Below are 23,599 nucleotides of genomic sequence, written 5' to 3'. Positions count from 1 at the left end.
ATAATTTACTCCAGCCATTAACCTTGTTTTTCTTTTTTTTTCCATAGAAATACTCCTTATTAAATACCTGATTGCTTAACTTTGGGATCCCACTTGCATCACTGCCTCCTGAAATGAATTAAACTGGATTGACCTGTTGTCAGAACTAAGAGATTGGTTCAATGAGATGAAACAATCTACTAACTCAGCATCTGGACTAAGAAACTTCTTAAAGTTTCAAGGACTGTGAAAATTCTTAAAATTTCAAAGGGGAGACTTTGGGGGATCAGAATTGGCTGCCCAAAAATGTGTCTCTTTGCCTTGATTATTTTTTTATTTTTATCTATTTTTTTGGTGAAGAAGATCGGCCCTGAGCTAATATCAGTGCCAATCTTTGTCTATTGTGTATATGGGATGCCACCACAGCAAGGCCTGATGAGTGGTGCTTATGTCCATACCCGGGATCTGAACCCATGAATCCTGGGCTGCCTAAGCAGAGTGAGTAAACTTAACCACTACGCCACTGGGCTGGCCCCATTTTGATTGTTTTTAAGAACACAAGACTCTGAAAGAAACTTTGACCTTCCCCCTAACTGCCTAACAGAATTTAAGATAGAGGGCCTGTTCCAGGAAAGAGCCAATACCATATTTATAGTATAATGTAAAATAGGCATAATAGAAAGGCAACAACAAGCGCATTTTTATCAAAGTTCTGTCTCTCTGGTCACATTGCCTATAGGTGGCCCAGCAAGCACTTGTTGAATGAACATTTGCATTTCCATCTCCTTGTAAATTGTCTTCCTCCCCTTTGAAGATCCAAACCGCTACCCCCAACATCCTCCTTTGTCTTTAGCTGAAGGTAGTACTCAAGGAGGTGGCTTTGGCCATTCTGGTGAGTTACTCAGTTTTCCTGGCTGCTTCCATGTATACATGTTATAAACTTGGTTTGATTTTCTCCTGTTATTCTGTCTTACATCAATTTAATTCTTAGACCAGCCAGAAGGACCTAGAGACTAGAGGAATTGTCTTCCTCCCCTACGCTGACATTGTACCATGTTCAGGCCTTCTCTGAAAGATTTGCTCAAGATTTTGACATGTAGATACTACTACATGGCAAAAAATAAATCCAAAAATGGAGAAGACATTATAATTAAGAAGCAGTGGTTAGAAAAAAGAGATAGTGGTTATTAAAGGCAATTACAGTTATGTCTAAAGAGTTGTAAATTTAGGAGGACACAAATTTCCAAAATAGGAGTTAATGCTAACTATGAAGAGTGATCTCTTTCATCTGTGATTATTAGAAAGTTAGGTTGCTCTGGACATGAAAGATAGGCATATTTCACTAGGTATTCCAGGTCTCTAGGTGGAGGATATGCTATAAACAAAGCACAGAGACAGGAAAGAAAAAGTGGGTTTTGGGAATAGCAAATGGATCAGTCACACATGAGGCACTGTTGGAGAATAGTTGGAGATTAGAATGGAAATATTGGTAGGAATTATAGTAATGTTGACATTGAAATTAAAGTGAACAAATAGAATGTTGGTTATTCACATTTTTAACATCTTTTTATATTAAAGCAAAGCCAAAATAAAAACAACCTCAACATTTTACCAAGTATTCTTTTTATTATTTCTATAGTTTAACTTATGCCTTTTTTTTTTTAGTCAGAAGACAATGCAATTACAACTATACTAATCAATATTCTTCTTCTATATTCCATATTTTTGTTCTTACATGTAATTCTTTATTTCATCTTTGTGGTGATCTGGCTATAATCCATAAGTCACTCATAAGAGTCAGATAGGTAGATAGTGGAACATTCTTTACCTGTATATCACAATTCAAACAATGCTATAGCTTATTGTGGACATCCTAATAATAATATATGCTGTCTCTAAATATTAATTAAAAGATAAAGGAGCAGATGTGCAAGTAGAAGAGTGAGTTTTAGTAATGCACTTCAGCTGGCATTTGATACCCAAAATTTGGTCTTACCTGTATGAAGAATATTTTTATGGAGAACTGACAAATAATAACATATTACTTTGAGTATCTTTGTGTCTCCATGTACTATTATGCCAATAGAAAGCCATCAGTAGAATTTTCCTACAGATGTCTTTAAAAATGCATGCATGTTAGTCATTACCCAATAGTAATGGGTTTCATTAAGTTACATTGGTAGCAGCAATCTTTCTTTGGTTGTGTGTCCACTTACACATAGTCTACCAAAATTATAACCATCAGTGACACTACAAAGAACACTACAAAGATTGTTGTGTGTAAGTTTTTAGATCTACAATAGAGAAAGCAAAACTTCTGAATGAAATTCCTTGCCAAGTTTCAGTTTTTATTCAAAAAACTGAAGTGAGAGAGGGAGGGAGGGTAAAAAGGAAGAAACATTGAAAAATTTTTTCTTCTTTATTCTGTCATTAAAGTCAAACATTTCTTCAAATTATAGATTTTCCTTCTCTTTAAATGGTAAGGAGCCAAAATAGTTAAGGTAGAAAATTATTTTTCTTAGGGGAAAAACAATTTCTTTTTCTTTCATTGAGCTTACTTTCTGTGTCAGCTTGAGTCCTTGAGAAGCAGATACCAAGTTGGGGCTAGATATGCAAATGATTTATGGAGGGATATGCAGGTAAAGTATAAAGAGGGGAGGGAGCAGAGGAATGTATGGAGAGCCTTCAGATAGGTGTGTCCTTGATGCCTGACACTGGACACCCAATAAAGGAGAAAGGGAAGAAAGGAGGATTGGGTAGGAAGAGCTTCAGACTGCAATGCAGTTCTGCGAAGGTCTTGATCAGGCCTATGGAGAGTCTTTGAGCACAGGTTGCCCATTAGAGGAGTCCTGGGTACAGGCAGAAAGGGGCCAGCTCTAGTACCGCTGCTCTGCTCAATCAATGGCCGGAAGCTGTCCAACGGAAGTGTGGCCTCGGCAGCTTGAGCACTCTGATCAACGTGAAGATGTGGCTGCTGGAGGTGGTCAGCCAGCGAGGCTCCTTGCAGCAGGTTCTCTTGGAGAGATTTCTGAGCAGTGCAACTCCTCTGCCACACACCTTCTTTTCTCAATTCTGCCATTTTCTCATCTTTTTTCTCTCATTTTGTTGTAGCATGAGCCAATAAGAAATGTTGTTTTTTGTTTGTATTTATTTGGCTGACTATTTATCACATCCTCCCTCTTTTGGTCCATTGCTGGTATATTTTATACTATAATATAGCACCCAGCCGAAAAGGAGAATTTAACAAAAGCGACGTTTTAGACCGCTAGCTCATTTAACTCTGGCAATTTGGTGGCTACTTTAAGGCCCTTAGAAAAATGTGATTGATTAACAGTTTTCAAACCTCTGTTTCCTATGCCTAAACAGAAATTCTTTTTCCTAAGCTGTAAATTTATTACCACACACCTGTGGGAAGCAAATGGGGACCGACTGTAGCCGGGTTTCCTTAACCCACACAATTACAGAGAGGCTGTTTAACACAACCTCAGCCATAAAGTTGAAATTATTTTAAATCTATTAAGTTCAAATTTTCTAACTTGGTAACCACATGATACAGTTCGATAGAAGATTGTAATGGGCTATATAGCTGACAAAGTAGACTTTATGAAGGACTATAAAAGAAAGTCTATTTGATGGAATAGCTGTAAGTTGTTATAGAGGCTTCAATTTTATGTAAAGAAAGAATGCATTATAAAATAGTTTATTACATGAGAGTTCTTGACCAAGGACAATGAAAACTCTTGATAGACCTTAACAGAAAAGCCTATGAAGGTTAAAATACCTATTTAAATAACTTGAGGTGATTTGATGTTTAACCATGGAGAAAGAATCAAGAACTCTTTCTTGCCTGTCTAAAAGGTTGGCTCTGAGATTTGAGAAAAACTGCATGAAAATATTGAAACAGCAAAAATTTGCATGTCTCTGGAGTATTTCAATTGTTACACATAATAATAGATGAGAACAGAAATATGATCACTGCTGGACAGATGATTCAAAAACTTGTGCTATACATATTTAAAAAGGACACAATCACGGAGGATATCTCTACCTCCTCTTGGCAAATGGTGTGAATTTTTCGAGAAAGGCATGTTCACACATTGAGTACTTATGTCTTAAATCTTCATAAATGTAATACCTAACAAAAGCATAGCCTATCATTCTTTCAGTTCTACAATCATCCTCTACCATGACAAGCCTTCAGCATGGTCAATTCATTCACCAGTACCCAAAATTGACAACAAATATGCACATACTAAATTCAATAGCCAATATTTCCTAAATATTTCCCCCTTATTCTTTGAAAAATTTTAAAATACTTAAGGTTTCACATTTACTTTTTAATATTGAGATCTTGGTAGCTGGCCTTCATAATCCTTCTTTGAAGGAAGCATTTGTCACAGTAAACACACAATTGAGGTGATGTGCTGGTTGGGTGGCTAGGCTAAAGGCTTATCATGGTAGAGGATAATTGTAGTCACTTGAATTAATTATAATTATTTAGCTTTTACTCTTTTTTTTTTTTTGGTGAGGAAGATTAGCCCTGAGCTAACATCTGTTGCCAATCCTCCTCTTTTTACTGAGGAAGATTGGCCCTGAGCCAACATCTGTGCCTATCTTCCTCTACTTTATATGGGATGCTGCCACAGCATGGCTTGACAAGTGGTGCGCCAGCCCACGCCCTGGATCTGAACCCTCGATCCCCGGGCTGCTGAAGCAGAGCGTGCAAACTTAACCGCTATGCCACTGGGCCAGCTCCTACTCTATCTTGTTTTAAGAATCTACTTGTGCTTCTGAGTGCAATTGGCATCAAAATATAAGTTCAAAGCATTATACTTGTCAACAGCACTGTTGAGGCTTGTATTGGTTTGCTAGGACTACCATAACAAAGTACTACAGACTGGATGATTTAAACAGCAGAAATTTATTTTCTCATAATTCTGGAGGCTAGAAGTCTGAGATCAAGGTGTTGGCAGGGTTGGTTTCTTCTAAAGGCCTCTTTCCTTGGTTTATAGGTGGCTGTTTTCTAGTATCTTCACATGGTCTTCCCTCTGTGTGTGTCTGGATCCTAATCTCCTTTTCTTGTAGGGACACAAGTCTTATTGGATTAGGGTCCACCTATATGACCACACTTTACCTTAATTACATCTTTAAAGGCCCTATATCCAAATATATTCACATTCTGAGATACTGGGGGTTAGGACTTTAACATACGAATTGTGGGGCAGGGGGCACACAATTCCACTCATAACAAGGCTTATCAAGAGAGACATTTGAAAATATATCTTTAGATTTGGAAATAAGAATCAAGTTTAATTGTATAAATAAATATTTTTACAGTTACTTCATTTTATATTTTATTGTGATGTGTATTACGTGTGTGTGTGTGTGTGTGTGTGTGTGTGTATAAAATCCCTGTGGGATTACCAATTTACTCAAATATTAAGGTTTGATATAAGAAGTGAAAATAGATACTTTTGGAACTCATTTTAATTTTCCACTTTCATAAAAATCTGAAAAACATTGTCAGGGCTTAACTTTTATTAGTCAAGTTAGCAACAACCTTTTCTTATCAGTTGAGGTTTCCTATGTTTCCCAGCATAAGCATCATAATTTCAATACCATTTTCTATGCAAACTGTTTAGAAAAGATTTGGACGATGCTGACATTATTTACAAAAGTTTCTACTAATGATTCATTCAATTTCATCAAATTATCTTAAAGGGTAGCCACTAAACAAAGCAGATTATGGAGAGCATCTGGTAAATCCTATCTCTCTGGAACAACACATCATCAGATTATTTCTGAGCACATTTAACTGGAGCGTGAATCAAAAGCATTTACTCTCCTCTAATGATAACTCTGATAATACATACTTGAGTTTGGCGAAGGATGATATGGATTTTTTGGAAAACATATTGCAAGAGGGCCTGCAAATGATGATGAGAATACTCTAAAAATTTTGACAATTGCCTATTTTATGGACAAACTAATCAAAATGTTAACAGCATTACAAATGTGCATGCTGATATGGGTAGTTACCTTTACCACTAACAGTAATTTTTTAGGTAAAGATAATTTATCACTATAAGATCATTTAGAATGGCAGTGTTCGTTGATCTTGTTTGTTAGCTCATCATTATATTTGGACTCACCACTTTTGGATTAACAGAATAATTTCTTCAAATATATCCCTAACACAGAATTCTTTCTTCATCTTACTTCCTAGTCAGTCAATCACTTTTATGATTGTCTTAGAAGAAAGTCTCATTTAGGGCCAGGAAGAGATCAAAACAGGGAGTTGGCTCTGCCATCTAATTTATGACAGTTCCCAGTAGGTTATTCCTCTATTTCATAATGTGAATTAAAATATGATGTCCTTTTCCCTGTCTGTCTGGTTCACTAAACTATGAGTTTTTTGAGGACAAGGGTTGCATTTTCATATTTAATCACTGCATAGGGTTACTTAAATGATTTTTCTTAGCTGTGAGCTATATTTAAACCTTAAAGAGTCTGTATATTTCACAAACATATGAATTAATTTTCATAAATATAAACTAGTTGGATAATTAACATGATCTAGAGAGAAATATTTAATAGATGATTGCATTTGTTCACTTACTAACTCTACTAGCTCACAATTTAAAATGCTTATTTAGGGGCTGGCCCCATGGCTTAGCAGTTAAGTGCATGCTCTCCGCTATTGGCGGCCTGGTTCGGATCCCGGGCACACACAGAAGCACCGCTTGTCCGGCCATGCTGAGGTGGCGTCCCACATACAGGAACTAGCAGGATGTGCAACTACGACATACAACTATCTACTGGGGCTTTGGGGAGAAAAAGGGAAAAAAAAAGGAGGAGGATTGGCAATAGATGTTAGCTCAGGGCTGATCTTCGTCAGCAAAAAGAGGAGGATTGGCATGGATGTTAGCTCAGGGATGATCTTCCTCACAAAATAAATAAATAAATAAATAAAATATTTATTCAGAAAATGACCAAATATTTTCCAAAATGTGGATGGATTTCCTTAAAAAGGGAAGTCATATTAATTCAGACATAATTTATATTGTTAGGAATATCATTCTTAAATTTTCTCTAATTAAAAAAGAAACATTTTTGGTAAAACCATTTAAATAAAGCAAAAATTTGTCCTGTAGAAATAGAAATTCTTTTGCCAACTTCTATATATAAGTCCATATATACATATATATATCTCCACCTCCTATAACCATCTCTATTAACAGTTTGAATATATATCTGCCAAAGTCTTTTCACATTTAAATGTATTTTTAAAAATACAACAAAAAGGAGACATTGTCCCACATATTGTCTTGCAAACTGTTTTAAAAAAACCCTGACACGTTGTCTTTTCTGACAGTATTTATAGCTCTATCGCATTCTTCTTAGTATGGCACTATATTGTATTTAATGAGTTTCCATTATTTATTTTAATCAAATTCCTATTTATGATGTGCATATTGGTTAAATCTCATTGATTGAATTTAACTGAAATCTGCACAGGCTTGGTTAAGCTAAACGAGAATTAATTAGTTTCTGGGATAACACATATAATCCCAGGAAGAGCTGAAACAGTCAAATCTAGGGAAAGTGAGAGGAGGGGAACAGTCAGCTTTGGCCAGGGTCTCAAAGCAGCAATATGATTTCTAGAGCCCAATCCCGAGTGGGCAGTTCTCCCACTAAAGGGACTGGCAAACCACCTAATAGTTTATTCACAATGTTAAATCAATTACAGTTCTTTTACTAATACAGGCAATACTACAATTACAGATGTAACGAACATCTGAAGAGTACCAGCTACATAATTTGCAAGGCTCAGTGCAAAATGAAAACGTGAAGCCCCTTATCCAAATGTTAAAAGAATTTCAAGATGGTGACAACAAGATTAAACCAAGAACAAGATTCTTCTAAACACAGAGCCCTTTGAGATTGTATGGGTCATACGTTCATGAAACCACCTGATTCGAGCTGTCTGCCAAAATTGCATAAATTATTTTTTATAAACATTACTAAAAATTGAAAGGTAAAGAATAATAAGTCTGAAATTTATATAAGTATGTGTGTATCTTTATCTGTCCTTCCCCGCCCTCAAATTTTTTTCCTACAAAAGTTTGAAACACAGTTATGTATAGGACATTTTCACTAGCTAAATAAGAGTACACAAAGAAAAGCATACGTGGTAAAAATAACAATATTTTTCATTTCATTTTTAATTCAAAGTTTTATTTTGCCAATGCAGGCCAAAGTATCTTTATTCCTAGGAATACTTATCTCCCTAGTTGAACTCATATGTCACTATAAATCAATGTTGTCATTTGATAGTAAGGAAAGGAGCAATTTTATGGTTGGTTTAGCATATGAACGATTTAATAGTAAATTATTCAAGGCACGTGAAGGTTCTATTATTAGTGGATAAACACACCTGAGAAAACTAGTTCAGTAATCTAGTTACATTAGGTATTGTGTCTTTAAAATTTAACTTATTTGTTTTTGTGTGTTGACAATCAAAGCTGTTTATTCCACTTGAAAGTTGTATATATCCATAAATTAAAAGCAGATGTTTATGTTTTCTTTTTAAATTTTATTTATTTATTTTTTCCCCCAAAGCCCCAGTAGATAGTTGTACATCATAGTTGCACATCCTTCTAGTTGCTGTACGTGGGACGCGGCCTCAGCATGGCCGGAGAAACAGCGCGTCCGTGCACGTCCGGGATCCGAACCCGGGCTGCCAGCAGCGGAGCGCGCGCACTCAACCGCCAAGCCATGGGGCCGGCCCACAAATGTTTATGTTAACCTAGGATATGCTTCTGTTAATTAAAGACTGTCATGGTGCCATAACTCAGCAAACGTCTAGCTCCCCCCGTTCAATAGAACAGTGGCACAATGTAGGGGGAGCTGCTACACGATGGGGCAACAATCTGCAAAATGCCTAAAAGGAAATGATTTCCAGCAGGTGGACAATTTTCCTGATTATCCAAATTTAGAAGTATACATGTGACATTTTTTAAAACCATGGATTTTTTTTTAAGTACAACAGTTTTCTTTTTAATTGCCAAATAATTTTATTTGGCTTTTCTTTAGAAAGTCTTTGCCTCTTTGTTTTCCTTCCCATGAATTACCTCCAAAATTCCTATAAAAGTGACAAAGTAGTAGAAAGCAATGGATGAAATACCATTGGCTAAAAAATAAGTAATAATTTTAATCAAGTTTGAGGAACTTATATGTAGTATACCTGAATCTTATGAGCAACTTAAGTTATGATAGTCTCATGTCATTTTTCAAAGCAGCTCCTGAAAGTCAGCCATATTAATAAAACTTTTGAAAAGCTATATTTTTTTCTTTAGCTAATACAATGTGTTTTTTAATTCAGTGTCTAGATATGGCTGCTCTCTATGGAGATTACATATATGCGAAGAAACTTGAAATGAGTAGCAGCGGTTTTACACACAAAGAAAGAATTATCTGTGAAAGTAGTGGGGGGAACACAGCAAGAATTCTCTAAGCTGCACAGCACTGAAACACTGGTGTAAATATTTAATTGGAGATCTAGGAGATCATTCAGTTCAGGTATGCTAACTTCTGGACCCTAGACAACCAAACACCATCTATTGACCTGAAAATATAACATGTCATATATAATCACTGTTTTTAGACATAGAGTCAGTCCATTGGTATCTGGTTCATTGTTGCCCCTTCCTTCCTCAACTTCCCCTCACAGTATACATTCACCAAAATAGTGTAAGCTCCTCAGTACGTGAGATTGTAAATTTCTCTACACATTAAGGACACAAATCAAGCCTGCCTTGCACAGTTCCTGGCATATCAAGGTGCTAACAACATCTTTCTTTACAGAAAACACTTTATAGCTATTAATGCAGAGGCTTAACAAGGGTTAGTGAATTACCCAAAGGTATGCAAACTGTGCCTAAAGGATAAGTCTATGGCCTCCCAGACCACTGCTCTCTGCAGGTCACCAAGCTGTCGCCTAGTGTGGAAGCCTGTGATATCCAACATTTATATAACAACCAATATTATATATGAGTTGAGAAGCTGTGGGTTCACTGGGGCACTACCAGGCTATCAACCAAGTAAATTCTGTGCTAGAACATTATTGTCAGGGCCAATCAACACCTAAAACTGATTCCTGAACTTGCTAATTTGGATAATTATTTTTTGAATCCTTTATTGCATACTAAATATTCCTTAAGTCTTTTTCAAAAGTCAAAATTCTATGCACTACCGAATGGAGTTGATATTTCAAAATTAGTTTATTTAATTAACATAATCAATAGTCCTGGGAAGTATCTTCTCTGTCAAGATTAGGTCTGATTTATCCTATTTGGAAATCTAAATTTAATAAAAACAAGATAATATCTAAAACTCCATTTTATGATTCCAGACACTGTAGCTAGTCTGTCGCCACCTTAGCAATTATCAACACTTACCTGAAAATCATTATGTGAAAGGCTTTTGACATCCATTTAGCCATACTTAAATTTATTATATTGTGACAGTAGACAGGGTGCGCAGTTATACCCACCCATGCCATCATTTTGTATGGGTGTAAACTGAAGCTTAAAGGGATGTAGATTTGTGGTTAAGAGCGTGGGCTCTGGAGATGGACTACCTGAGATAAAATCTCAACTCCACTACTGAAGAGGACATGGAGAAGCAAAATAAGCTCAATGTCCTATTCCACAAGATAAATCTGTTGTGAAGCTTAAATGATATAGTGCTTAGAACAGCACGTGGCCCATTGTAAGTGCCCTAGGTAGGTTAGCTATCACTACTGCTCAGCAGATTGCACAGGGCACAGAGCAGGGCTGGGTTTTAAACCTTTGCACTGAAGCACTAGGTTATACCATCTCTCTGTTGCTGCTGTTCCCCGCCTTTACCTCAACTGTGCCATGAGTCCCAGCAGGGTAATTTATTTCCATACATTCAAGGAGTGGATTTCTGAGTGCAGAATGGGTCACGGTTTCTTGATTAGAAGGGCACAGTGTCTTATGGCCATATACTATTTTCCCTTCTCTTTTGTTTTTTATTTCTTCTTTTAATTATCGCTTTTTCTACTTGTAAATAAATGTATGACATAAAAATATTGAAAACTACCTAAGCTCTTCACAAGGGCAACAAGACACAAATTACAGAGTAGTTACCCAAATCCATAAGATAAATTGTGGTCACTTAATCTAGAGCTGCATTCAAACTGGTTTGAAATGTGACTGTAAATAGTCAGGAAATCAGACTTCTAAAACTGATATTACGTGCAAAATATAGTGTTAAAAAGTATACGTCATATCTACTTACAACCCGCAAATAAACAGGCAAATTATTTGATAACATCTTTGTTCATTTTCTCATTTAACTACATTTCTGTTATATACTTAAGTAAAAGAATAATTAATATTTCTGACATAGCCATGTTTAAGTAACTATATGCTTTTAGAAAACAATACATTTGAAAAGTTAATTATGTTATATTTGGTATTCATTGAATGTGATATGTGTGAACTCTAGAATTAATTATATAGGATTATCTATTTATTGAACAGGTTTCCTTACTAAGACTAACTGGAAGAGTATCATATATTCTAATTTCTTTTTATAAATAGTTATCTAAAGGAATTTTATCGGGATAAAACAAACATATTTTACATTAAAGGATTGCTTATTTCACAATCCATATATAGTATTAAGAGCAAGATAATACACTCATCTGTTCCAAGGAGAATATAAAGAGATTAGTGAGAACCATGTATCATAGTCTTACCTGCTTGTACTGAATGTACACCATGAGAAGAATAATTATTCCTCCAATCCTCTTTAAAAACAGTCTCACTAAGGAAAATAAAGCTATTTTGAATGTGTGGAATCATAGGAATCGATAGTATGACTTTTTTTTTTTTTTGCTTTTTAAAATATCCTGTCTAAATACAAAGTCTTTAAAAAAGTAAAATTAGTAATTCCACACAGCTGGTGTTAAGAGACTTAGTAACTAAATCTTAGGTCTAGAAAAATACTGTTGACATCACAAAAGGCTTTTTGGTTGTATTAACGATTTTTCATGCTCTAAATGTAGGAATAATTAGTAGGAAGTACAGTTATGCATATAGACTCCCTCAAAAATTCTAGTAAAGCCTTGGGGGTCAGCCAGTGGCATAGGGTTAAGTTCACACACCCACTTCAGTGGCCTGAGTTTGCAGGTTCCGATCCCAGGTGCGGACCTACACACAGCTTATCAAGCCATGCTGTGGCAGGTGTCTCACATATAAAGTAGAGGAAGATGGGACGGATGTTAGCCCAGGGCCAATCTTCCTCAGCAAAAAGAGGAGGACTGGCAACAGATGTCAGCTCAGGGCTGATCTTCCTCACACACAAAAAAAATTGAAGTAAAGCCTCTTGTATATATATATTATATATTTTTTACAAACTAAGTACAATGTATTCCTAATGTGAAATTTCCACTTATATATATTCAAATAATTAGAAAGCTTTCTTAATTGTTTGTTCAGTCAGTAACAAAAAAGTTAAATTGAAAATCACTAAAACTACAAAATTTTAATTGAAACACTAATTTAATTAACAAGTTTCTCAGAAAAGTTTTCATCATAGAAGTTAAAAGTTGTGTAATTTATTTTTTATATTTTATATATTAATATTTGACTCCAGAAATAAATGAGATTATATTTTATCCTTTACTTTTAGCAGAACCCTTGATGTATCTCTTACTTTAAAGAATACATTCTAACATAGGGGCCACTGAGCCATTTGCATATATTTTTTGATATAAAAGGTGAATTCAACCTCCAAAATACTGTTACCTTTATTGCTAATGGTATTTTCTAGGATACTTTATGAATGTGCATAGGAGTTGGGCAAAAGGAAGGTAAAAAGTACTTTCAATGCCATGTAAAAAACGAGCAGATAAGTTCATCTAGCTCCAATTTCCTTTCATCGTCTTTTGCTCTCCACTCCAGGGTCCTGTAATCTAGACAATCATCCATCTCTGTCCTCAGTGGGCTCCTCGTTTGGAATCCCATGGGGTGGGAGGGGTGAGGCTTCACAGTGTTCTCCCATAAGTAATGGCAGTCTGGAGAATAATCTGGGATTTTCACACAGAGCATGTCTCTGTTTTAATACTAGGAGACAGAAATAGGAGAAAGGATACAAATCCTAGGACAGTTTAATTCTCTATTGATTGAATTTTCATGGTACTATTATTTTTTCATCACTTCATATGCTCCAGACATTGTACTGATTGTTTTACATGCATTATTTTGCCTAATTTTCACAATAACTAGATTAATCACTAATATTGTATCTATTTAGCAAATAAGAAAACTGGGTTGAAATGGATACATTATATTGCATGAGCCAAAGGAGGATAAGAAACTTTCCAAATGATGATACAGTTATTAAGTGGAAAATGTGGAACCAAATCCGGATATGTGATTCCAAAGTATACGTGCATAACCATTATGCTATCCTGCTTCCCATATTCAAGGATTCCCCACGTACTTAAAGTGTGTTTACTATGTGCCAGTCACCACTGTAGGTGCCAGGGACTCAGTGAGCACAATCACACAAAAAGGTTGCTGAGCCCTGAGCTACTTCCATTTGCCTCCTGATCTGAAACCATTAGTATGGTACATTGGTCACAAATAAAGAACCAATATTGATACATTATTGTTAACTAAAGTCCACACTTTATTCAGATTTTCTCTGTTTTTACTTGATGTCCTTTTTCTGTTCCAAGATCTCATCCAGGATACCAAATTACGTGTATTCATCACGCCTCTTTGGTTTCTCGTGGCTGTGACAGTTTCTCCTATTTTCCTTGTTTTTGATGACCTTGGCAGTTCTGAGGAGTAATGGTCAATATTTTGTCGGCAATGTCCCTCAATTGTGATTTGCCCCAAATTTTTCTCATGATTAGACTGAGGTTTTGGGGAGGAACACCACAAAGTGCCATTTTCGTCATATCGTATGAAGTGTACACACAACCAACATGACTTATCATTGTTAATGTCAACCTTGAATATGTAGCTGAGGTGATGTTTGCAGATTTCTCCACTGTGACTCCTTTTACCCCCTTTCCATACTATACTCTTTGGAAGGAGGTTACTTTGTGCAGCCCATATATAAGGAGTGGAGTTATGCTGCATCTCCTTGAGGGAGAGCATCCACATAAATTGTTTGGAATTCTTCTGCATGAGAGATTTGTCTCTTCTCCTCCATTTATTTCTTCAATTTTTCATTCATTTATATCAATCTGTATGGACTTGTGGATATTTATTTTACACTTTGAATTATAATCCAATGCTACTTTATTTTGTTCAAATTGTTCCACCTACGGCCATTGGGAGCTCTTTCAGTAGGTTCCTATGTCCTTTTGACATATCCCATCATTCTAGGCTTTCTTTCTTTTTTTTCAGCACTTTCTTACTTTCTGACACTACAAGATGCTCTAGACTCATCTTGTAGGTTCACTGTCTCAGGCCTAGAATCAGTCACTTTTCCAAGGATCCCTGGTTTTTTTAATTGAAGAATGGTGTAAGAAACCAAGAACTGGGTGTTAGGTGTCCTCATTGCACTCGAATATTGTTGCTTCTAAACTCTCTCTTCTGATAGCACAATGAAATACATGTGTATTCTACCTATGTATATACATATCTATAAATAATTCTGTATGTATGTATCTGTATCCATATTAAGCTAAACATGAGTTCATACTGATGTCTCCAATTCTAATACACTTCCACATGGATCATTCTAGCCTTCTCCCCTTGCTTGCCTGTAAGCTTCCAATTATAATAGTTTTTTGAGCCCAAAGTCATTATAATTCATTCTCTGGTCAATATACTACAAGGATTAGGGATGAAAAGAAGAATAAAACAATTCTACTCTTAGTACTTTTGAAATTCTTCTCCACACAGTTGGATGAATCAGACTACATTACTCTTATAATTAATAGCCTCTAATGGCTTCCCATTGCTCTTGGAATAAAATCCAAATTCCTTGCCTTGGCCTAAAGGGCCTTGCGTGATCTGGCTTCTACCTAATTCCCACTACCTCATCTCAGACTCTGTCCCTCACAGCCTCCTTTCCAGTCATACAGCTTGCCTATTTTTCTGTTCCTTAAACCAACCAAACTCTTTGCTATTTTCTGATCTTTAGACTTAGATTTTTTTTTCTGAATCAAATACTTTTCCCTCCAGTCTTCACATTTTCAACCCTTGGGTTTTAGCTCAAACGTCACCTCTTCAGAGACATATTCTCATAGTACTAGATCCTCTAGTTACTCCATCTCCTTTTCCTGTGTGTTTACTTCCTGGCATTTGACAAAGATCTATATGTTTCTGGTTAATTATATATTTACTTGTGAGTAACAATTCTTACCTCCAAGAATGTAAGATCCACTAAAGAAGGACTTTCACTGTCTACTTTACTGCTACTTCTACCCTTGAGGTGCCCATTTCCATGAATAACTTGGCAAACACTCTCTTCTATGAGTTTTGGCTCTGCATCCAAAGCCCTTAACCCAGTGGGACTGAATACTCCTGTTTACTCATCTATAAAACAAGAATGATTGTTTGGATCCATAATTTAAGGTCTATAGGCTATGAGTTATTATAATAGAGCCACCATCAGAGATAACAAAAGTAGAACACTCTTGTGGGTATGTGGGTGGGGGGAGTGGAGGGAGTGCTTGCAGATTTGTTGAAAAAAGTTTTCATACTAAAAAGAAAATTGAACCCCTTCTAGTATGGTTATTATTCTTTTATGCCTTGCACAGCACAGCTACCACAATGGTAGACACACAAGGACCGTCAGAGAGTTGAAACACCTAAACAGGGTAACCTAGGAGAGGGTGTTTCTTTGGGTAGAGTTTCTGCAGATGGGGATAAGATTGTTTTAAGGATGGGGAAAGGCACGTTCTCCTGTGAAAAGTATGTCTGTGTTAGGTCTTTATAATATGAGGGAGATTTAGATGGAAGTTGTGGAAAGGAAATTAAAAGTGTGAAGATGATTTCCCTGGATTTGAGTCCTAGGGAAAGAGATATGATTGCTCAAGGAAGGAATCAGAAGACATATTCTAGGATAGAGGCAGTGATAGAAGTACCAGAATTGCCTTGAAAGTCAAACAGGGACTGTCTGGGACATGGGAGAAGACTATAGGAGAAGAACATTATTGAACACTGACTATACACTGGTAACTGTGTATAGACACCTCTAGGCACCACTTCTTACCACTTCTGCTTCAAGACTGGTCCATGCTACCATAATATTTTGCCTGGATTTTTGGAGTAGCTTCTAACTGGTCTCCCTACTTCCAATTTTGCTCACTAGAATCTATACACAGCAGCCAGAGTGATCTTGTACAAACTTAAGTCAAATAATGTCACTCCTTAGCTCACAATCCTCCAGTAGATTCCCATCTCACCCAGAGGAAAGTCTTTATAATCCAACAGCTGTGTGCCTGCAGCCCCCATTGTCTTTCTCACTACATCTCTCACTGCCTCTACCACTTGCTCTGTCTGCCCTAACTATACTGGCCTACTTGGTACTCTAGAATAAGCAAGACAGCCTGCTGACACAGGATTTTTTAATTGCTTTCCCTGGCCTAGATTCTCTTTCTTCAATTATATGCACGGCTTGCTCCCTCACCTCCTTCAGATCTTTGCCTAAATATCATCTTCTCAGTGAAGTCTTCCCTGGCCATCCCATTTAAAAATTAGAATCCTTGCATCCCCATGAGGGTGGGGACTCTTCATTCATTCATTTATTCATTTAGGAAATTGATCACTTACTCTACCCTAGGAACTGACGATAAAATATACCTAAATCCCTGTCTTCATAGAGCTCATATTCTAAGGCATAGAGATGAAGAGAAACAAAATTAGTAAAAATGTGTGTGTGTGTATTAGTAAAAATGTGTTAAGAAGAAAAAGAAAAAGAGGTAAGGAGAGAGTGGAGGTGCTAGGAGTGGAGGTAGAGGCTGTAATTTTACATAGTTAGGTGTCTTTGAACCAAGACCTCTTATACTAAAAGGCGTTACTAATATAACGAGAAAAAATAATGAAGTATAAAAATAAACATATTTTTTTTACCACTGGGTTAGTCCCTAAGAAAGTTTTACAATCTTCCCAAATTATCATTATGCATCAATGTATATCTATTTTACTAAGAGGCAGTATAATCCTCTGTAATTGTATTACAGAGGATTACAATTTCATCTCTTACACTTACTAGCTGTGTGACCTTAACATACTTTACTTCATTTCCTCATTTGCAAATGGTAGTACCTACTAAATTTTTTTAAATCGTTTTTATTTTGGAATAATTTTAGACTTACAGATAAGTCATGAAGGTAATAGAGAAAGAGCTCTTGTATGCTCTTCACTCAGCTTCTTCTAGTGTTTACATCTTACATAACCACTGTATTTATCAAAACTAAGAAATTAACATTTGTACAATACTATTAACTAAACTACAGATTTTATACAGATTTCACCAGTTTTTCCACTATCATCCATTTTCTGGTGCAACATTCATCTAGGATCCCACACAGTAGTTTTCATGTTTCCTTAATTTCCTCCAATCTGTAACAATTCTTCAGTCTTTTCTTGTCTTCTATGACCTTGATACTTTTTTTTTTATGTGAGGAAGATTAGCCCTGAGCTAACATCCATTGCCAATCCTCCTCTTTTTGCTGAGGAAGACCGGCCCCAGGTTAACATCCATGTCCATCTTCCTCTACTTTATGTGAGATGCCACCACAGCATGGCTTGATAAGTGGTGTGTAGGTCCGTGCCCAGGATCCGAACCTACGAACCCCGGGCAGCCGAAGCAGAGTATGCGAACTTAACCACTATGCCACCAAGCTGGCCCCGACCTTCATACTTGTGAAGAGCATTGGCTGGATATTTTGCAGAATGTAAGTCAATTTGGATATGTTTGATGTTTTTTCATAGTTAGATTGAGGTTATTCCTTTTGGATGTTGTTGTTAGTGCCATCAAGTTGATTCCAACTCCTAGCGACCCTGTATACAGCAGAGCAGAACCCTGCCTGGTCTTTTGTGCCATCCTTTCATCTCCTGGCAACATATCAGACAATGCTCTGCTACTAGTCATAGGATTTTTATGACCAAATTTTTTGGAAGTGGGTGGCCAGGGCTTTCCATCTGCCTTAGTCTGGAAGCTCCACTAAAACCTGTCCACTATGGGTGACCCTGCTGGTATTTGAAATACTGGTGGCATAGCTTTCAGCATCACAGCAACACACAGCCACCACAGTATGACAACTGATAGACTGGTAGTGTGGTTCCCCCACTGGAAAATGAACCCAGGCTGAGCTAGTGACAGCACCGAATCTTAACCACTAGACCACCTCCTTTTGGACAGAGTGCCACAAATGATTGCTGTTCTTACTGCATTAGATCAGGCAATACATGATGTTAGTATGTTATGTGATGTTAACCTTGATCCTTTAGTTACAGTGGTATTTGCTGGGTTTCTCCATTGTAGAGTTACTGTTTTTCCCCTTTGGAATTAATAAATATCTTGGGAGAGACACATTGAGACTATTCAAACATCTTGTGTCTTCTCAAACTTTCACCCACTAATTTCAGCATCCATCAGTAGATCTTGCCTGTATCATTATTACTCTAGTACTCTAATGGTGAATTTCTATTTGATGGAGTTGTTCAGTGGTTTAAACAGGTTAAATAATGAAAGCATGGTAAATGCATAATACATATTAACCATTTGTATTTTATTAATGAATATTAATAACTGCTACTATTTATTAAGAGTTTACTATGTGCTAGGTACTGTCCTACATATTTAATAAATATAACCTTCTTTAATCATCACAACAGCTGTATGAGAAAGGAAGAACTGGTATCAAATTTTGCAGAGGAAGAAAATGAGGTGTAGACCAGTTAAGAAAGAAAACCAAGGAAAGTCTTTTAGTCACTAAAATGAGAGAACATTTGTTGGGAATTTTCTATGCAGTCTGGATCTCAGAACAAAAGGGCCTTGAGAAAGGCACATCATTTCTGTGGTGTTCTTGCCAAAAATGTATAGCCCAAATCTAATCATGAGAAAGTGTTAAACCAAAATTGAGAATAGTCTGCAAAAGAACTGACAAGCACTCTTCAAAAGGCAAAATAGCCATTTTTACAATCCTTCCCCATCCAGAGTCCTATATTTATTTCTAATCACGCAAAGTCAGCATAATCAGGAAGCCTAAAAATAGGAGAATATGTCTGCCATTCAGAGTTTCAAATAAAAATCTAAATACCATTAATAAGCATGCAACTATTTTTATAAATTGAAATTAGTAAAACTTCAATTTTAAGAAATAAGTAAGAGAATTTGAAAAGTAGATTATGTAATACAAAAAAGGACTTCTCAGACAATACATACCTTGCTTAGAATGACTGATGGTCTTTTAGAGATAAGCGGTAACCATATAAATCTTAGTTAAATACAGTTTGTGTAGCTATTAGTACCTACTTCCACCCTGTCTGTCCTCCACAATCAACTCCTGCCTTCCCCTTTATCTACAGGGGTGGGGGGCAGTGAGGTAAGGGTAGAGGATATCTGCTTCTCATAATTCTGGGTAATAAGAATTGTTATAATTTTCGGATTTAGGCTGCATTAAAAAAGCCCGTTAATCAAAATGGCTGCATCTATATTGTTGAGTCAAGACTCATTTGCCCAAGCTCCTCATTTCCTCCCTTTATCAGTCACCTTGGCCATGCTGCCAGCTCCTCGTCTCTCTACTTCATTGCTTCCCTGACATTTTAGATTCTTGAAAAGATTGTGACCCTAAGTGAGTTGATGCTGTTTTGTGCAGAACTCTGTTTTGTGTCAGTGGACAACTATACTTATTGAATGTTATTTGATAAAAGAGAAATGAGAGATGAAAAGAGAGACTGTACTTTCTCAAGGTTAAAAGATATAATGAAAAATTGCAGTCCTTGGAGCTTCGGAGTTTTTTTTTTTTTTTAATTCTTTGGTGGTTCAGAAAAGCCCTTATCTTAAATGTTAGTCATACTGGTGCTTTGTTTCTTAATAGAGAGAGAGAGAAAGATGATTGAGTAAGTAATATAAATCTCACACTACAAATGCTGAAATATCATAGATATTTTTCTTTTTTTTTGGTGAGGAAGATTAGCCCTGAGCTAACACCTGTTGCCAATCCTCCTCTTTTTGCTGAGGAAGAGTGGCCCTGGGCTAACATCTGTGCCCATCTTCCTCTACTTTATATGTGGGATGCCTCCCACAGCATGGCTTGATAAGCAGTACGTAGGTCTGCGCCCAGGATCCGAACCTGCAAACCCCGGGCCACTGTTAAGTGGAGCACGTGAGCTTAACCACTACACCACCAGCCCAGCCCCAATATTTATTTTCTTTATATGAATTTAAAGCCGAGAGAGCCTCCATTCTGCTGGGCTGGTGGAACAGTCAATCTCTGTCATTTTTGGAATTCAGGGCTCCATATGTTTGCTACTATTCAAGATCCTCTGCAGCAACAAGGGAGGTCACTGGTCATTGGTCCTCTTGGTGTCATTAAGAGTGCCATTGTCCTAGTCTGCATACAGCCTTCCTTGGAGTCTGGGGATTTTCCATTTCCAAAGTCTTAATTGACGAGTGTGGCGTTTTGGAAGGTGTGAACACCACTATGCCTAGGACAGACCTCCCTGGGAGCACCATGTACCCTATAACTATCTGTTTTAATGTCTTGGTTCTGTGTCTCTCATATGCTACCACTTCTTCTGCCCTTGGGAAGCACTCACCTTCTACTTTGAACACTGAAAAAATTCCTGTGGCAAGAAAACACTTACAGGTCTACTCTCCTGCTTGGTGTAAAAGAGCAGAGGAAAACAAAAAAACCACAAATTTCTCTCTCAAAAATTATCTTGCCATCGTTTCTTGGAAAGATGAGGAAAAGCTGGGGCTATCTCTGCAATTCTTATCATTAGAGTGCTGAGATGTGCTTATGCCAGATGAAGGAGGATTCTAGGAAAACTGCCACGTATCTGGCTTGGGCAAGAAGTGTTGCCATTTATGAGGTAGTTAGCATAACACAGTGAGTAGGTTTGAGGGGGATACAATGAGATCTGGGGCACACTGAGTCTACAGTGCCTGAGGACCTTTATTATGAATTGTTCATCGGACAGGTGAATGTAAAGCTCAAGGAAACGGTGAGGGGTAGAGAAAAAATTTGTAAGAAGTTCAGTGTGTATGTGGTACCTAAGGCCCAAAAAGTGGTTTGCATCATCCCAAGATAGCATGGGAATTTCCCTCTGAATTTACCATAAGAAATGTATTATAATTGTATTTCATCTATAATCTAGTTTTGCAATAGATAATGTTAATCTGTTAGTCATTCGTTCATTCATTTAGCCACTCTTATGTTCAGAAAATATTGAATTAAATAACTATTATGTGCCTGCCACTGTTCTGGGCATTAGGGATAAATCAGCAAACAGCACACACACACAAAAAACAAACCCTGCTCTGCTCTAATGGAGTACACATTCTAGTTGGGAAAACAAAATAAGTAAAATCTACAGTATAGCAGATATGGATGAGTGATGTAAAGAAAAATTAAGTAATTGAGGATAATAAGGAGTGCTGAGGTCGGTAGAGATTGCCATTTTAAAGAGACTGTTCACATTCATGTAAGGTCTCACTAAAAAGGTGACACTGGAGCACCTAAGGGCAGGGAGCTGTGTGGAGACAGGAAGGAAGACTGCACCAGGGAATGATAAGTGCAAAGCCCTTGAGGCATAAGCAAGGCTGGTAAGTTTGAAAAACAAGTTGGCCAATGTGGCTGGAAGGATATGAGCAAAGGAGAGAGTACTAGGGGATAAAGAGGTTTGGGTTAAGATCACATAGGACTTTGTAGGCCTTTGGAGATTCTTCAGCTTTTCCTTTGATTGAGATGGGAAGTCACTGGACGAGTGTGAGGCAGAGAAGTGACATGATCTGATAGCAACATTCTGGCTACTTAGTGTGTAGAGAACAGACTGAAGCTGGGCAAGGGTGGAAGCTGGCAGAGCTGATAGAAGGCTATTGCAATAATCCAAGCAGAAGATGATTGAGTAATTATAGGAGCAGTGTGGGAAGTGAAAAGTCTTTGGAGTCCAGATAAATTTTGGAGTTTGACACAATAAGATTTGCCACTGGATTGGATATTGGATATAAGAGAGACAGTCAAAAATAATCCTAAGACATCTGGCCTTAACAACTAGAGAGATGAAGTTACTGTTAAATGAGTTGTAGAAAATGGCAGGAGAGGTGTTTTGGGTCAGGAATGGAGATCAGAATTGATTTTGGATATGTTAAGATTGATGTAACTATTCGATATCATATAGGCTGAACATTCAAATCCATGAAAACTGGGTGAGAGCATCAGTTCAGCTACCAAGGGGAGCAGAGAAATGGGCTATAGTTAGAGGGAGAAATGAGGTCAAGAGAGGAGTTTTAAAAAACATACCAGGAATAGAAGTATGTTTTTCTGCCAATAGGAAAGATTTTCTCTGGAGAGAAAATTTGATGGTGTAGGATCTTTGATTTAAGCAATTAGATCTCAGAACCAGGCTGTCAATGGGTATTTATAGAGTCTTTCTCATGGAAAGCAATTTAGTGGCTAAAAAAAAAAAAAAAAAAAAATAGGATACAGTCCATTTCTTTTGTAAGCATATTGCTAAAGGGATTAAAACATTTACTTAATGAGATGAATGATATTTCAATCTAGCACATGATATATACCAAATGATTGATTCAGAAAGTAATAGGCAGGGATGTTTTCATGGGGGGTATGCATTTGAGAAGGTCTCTGAAGCTTGGGTAGGATTTGGACAGACTGGGATGGGGATGAGAACACAAGACCTGGGGATGCCTGAGCATCGGCAAAGAAAAGAGGTAAGATGAGAGGCATCTTGGAAGGGAAAAATATTCATGTAAGGGACAAGGAGGAAATAAGTCAGGAAAGGCATATTTGTGCTAGAGATTTTAGAGTATATAATTTAACAACCTTCAGGAAAGGAGGGTGTCTCAAGTGACTCATATTTCTGACTTGGGCCAGATTTTTTCTGAAACAAGTTAAAAATGGATTGTGGGCCTTAAAGGTTAAATAGAATTTTATTTTAATATCAAATTTATGGTCAGATGTATGGCATGTTAATCTACCAAATTATCTATAAGGCATTTTAAAATATTGCTAACTTCTTCCAAAAGTTAATAAGTCCTGGAGAATTTATGAACTCCAGAGACAAGGGTTCATAAAAGAAGACAAGCCAATGTCAATTCTTGACCTCAAACAGATTTTTAGAAATGGGAATAGTTACATGGAATGTAAGTCCACACATGACATTTACTAGACATTATTTTGAGAGGGAAATGTTCTTTCTAGCTAAAGAAGAGATTCATTACAAAAAAATCTCCAGACACTAAGTTAGGAGGAAGACTTCTCCCTTTATATTGCCATCATTATTATTCTGCCTATGTGATTGTTATTTGCAACTCTGACACATGCAGGTGCAGAGGAAGTTCAACCTGTCACTACTTACAATTCAGGCACACA

The 23,599-nt window shown here is 36.9% G+C and overlaps 1 long non-coding RNA gene across 1 annotated transcript in view; it reads right to left on the bottom strand.

Moving 5' to 3' along the window:
- The window catches only part of LOC147918167 (uncharacterized), a 50,033-nt gene that overhangs the window by 12,770 nt on the left and 13,664 nt on the right, over positions 1–23,599 (bottom strand). The window lies entirely within an intron of this gene.

The sequence above is a fragment of the Ceratotherium simum genome, chromosome 1 (genome assembly GCF_057802395.1).
Source record: "Ceratotherium simum simum isolate JZ-2026a chromosome 1, ASM5780239v1, whole genome shotgun sequence".
NCBI lineage: Eukaryota > Metazoa > Chordata > Mammalia > Perissodactyla > Rhinocerotidae > Ceratotherium > Ceratotherium simum.
This window is presented reverse-complemented; position numbering and strand designations above follow the sequence as displayed.